The sequence below is a fragment of the Ranitomeya variabilis genome, chromosome 7, assembly GCF_051348905.1.
Source record: "Ranitomeya variabilis isolate aRanVar5 chromosome 7, aRanVar5.hap1, whole genome shotgun sequence".
Taxonomy (NCBI): Eukaryota; Metazoa; Chordata; class Amphibia; order Anura; family Dendrobatidae; genus Ranitomeya; species Ranitomeya variabilis.
In genome coordinates, this window is record NC_135238.1 from 20,528,283 (window position 1) to 20,530,861 (window position 2,579).

Genomic DNA, 2,579 nt, shown 5'->3' on the forward strand with positions numbered 1-2,579 from the left:
AGCGATATGACTTTAGTATTTCAGGCTCTGGCCGACAGCTGTCACCCCGACCGCTATGGGGGGGCCTGTCAGGATCGCTCCGTCATCTCCAGCCTCCAGACTTCACGGCTGAACATATAGAGATACAGACTTCTCATGACATCACAGGACTCTTTACGCCTCGACGAGTCGCTTTTAATAAGTAAATGCCCGCTAAGGGATTATTCCACTTCTGCGGTGCCAGCACACCTCATCAAAAGTAAGTACTAATGATGCCGACACCGCGAGACCCAGAACCCGCTCTGCAGACGCAAACACACCGCCCGCTCCGAGGGATTGCACGGTGATATAGTGGAGGGATTAACTCCTCTTAAAGGGGCAGTAACCAATTTTGATTTGCAGTTATAATTTACAAACAGCTAAAGGGTTGAGAGAGTTGCTCACTTTCACAATAACTTGTTAATAAAAGGATCCTATCTGAAAAAATTTACATATGAAAGTAGCGTAATGATTGATTGTACTCACTATTCTGCTGGTGCAGTCATTGTGTACATACATTACATTACTGATCCTGAGTTACATCCTGTATTATACCCCAGAGCTGCACTCACTATTCTGCTGGTGCAGTCACTGTGTACATACATTACATTACTGATCCTGAGTTACATCCTGTATTATACTCCAGAGCTGCACTCACTATTCTGCTGGTGCAATCACTGTGTACATACATTACATTACTGATCCTGAGTTACATCCTGTATTATATTCCAGAGCTGCACTCACTATTCTGCTGGTGCAGTCACTGTGTACATACATTACATTACTGATCCTGAGTTACATCCTGTATTATACCCCAGAGCTGCACTCACTATTCTGCTGGTGCAGTCACTGTGTACATACATTACATTACGGATCCTGAGTTACATCCTGTATTATACTCCAGAGCTGCACTCACTATTCTGCTGGTGCAGTCACTGTGTACATACATTACATTACTGATCCTGAGTTACATCCTGTATTATACTCCAGAGCTGCACTCACTATTCTGCTGGTGCAGTCACTGTGTACATACATTACATTACTGATCCTGAGTTACATCCTGTATTATACCCCAGAGCTGCACTCACTATTCTGGTGGTGGAGTCACTGTGTACATACATTACATTACTGACCCTGAGTTACCTCCTGTATTATACCCCAGAGCTGCACTCACTATTCTGCTGGTGCAGGCACTGTGTACATACATTACATTACTGATCCTGAGTTACATCCTGTATTATACTCCAGAGCTGCACTCACTATTCTGCTGGTGCAGTCACTGTGTACATATATTACATTACTGATCCTGAGTTACATCCTGTATTATACTCCAGAGCTGCACTCACTATTCTGCTGGTGCAGTCACTGTGTACATACATTACAGTACTGATCATGAATTATATCCTGTATTATACCTCAGAGCTGCACTCACTATTCTGCTGGTGCAGTCACTGTGTGCATACATTACATTACTGATCCTGAGTTACATCCTGTATTATACCCCAGAGCTGCACTCACTATTCTGCTGGTGCAGTCACTGTGTACATACATTACATTACTGATCCTGAGTTACATCCTGTATTATACCCCAGAGCTGCACTCACTATTCTGCTGGTGCAGTCACTGTGTACATACATTACATTACTGATCCTGAGTTACCTCCTGTATTATACTCCAGAGCTGCACTCACTATTCTGCTGGTGCAGTCACTGTGTACATACATTACATTACTGATCCTGAGTTACCTCCTGTATTATACTCCAGAGCTGCACTCACTATTCTGCTGGTGCAGTCACTGTGTACATACATTACATTACTGATCCTGAGTTACATCCTGTATTATACCCCAGAGCTGCACTCACTATTCTGCTGGTGCAGTCACTGTGTACATACATTACATTACTGATCCTGAGTTACATCCTGTATTATACTCCAGAGCTGCGCTCACTATTCTGCTGGTGCAGTCACTGTGTACATACATTACATTACTGTATGATGATGATACAGAACTTGTGTAACATTTTTATATTATTTATATTTTTATAATCATTGCTATAACATTCTTTACATCTTAGTTTTGGCTGATTTCTTGGGTCACACTTTCATCCACCGTTGATTCCACTCTGACGATTCTGATACAGTAAACCAATAGAAGTAAGATAAAATATATAAAGGAGTCCGATGACAATGTGAAGGGTGGATGCAGAAAATGTGTAGGTCCTGTTCCTGGCCTGTCTGGCCTGACCCCTGGTTCTCTGAGGTCCTCGGGGCACATAATAAAGTCTCGCTCTTGGTGCTATTTACGTTGGCCAGGCTGGTGCCTGCAGCCATACAGGGAGGGGTGAAGGCCCATAAAACAGCATGGCACCATGTCTATAAGGTGTCGGAGCTTGTAAGCGCTGGCAGACTCCGGCTCCTTCTGCATGTGTGATCTTTGGCTTGTGTAACCCATGTAAATGTGGAGGGAGCCTGGGCGCCAGCTCTTCTGAGGGATGTAAATGTTCACTTCGCCTGTTCTCAGTGATCACTTCATTTTTTTTTAAAGCAGAACACGAGATGAA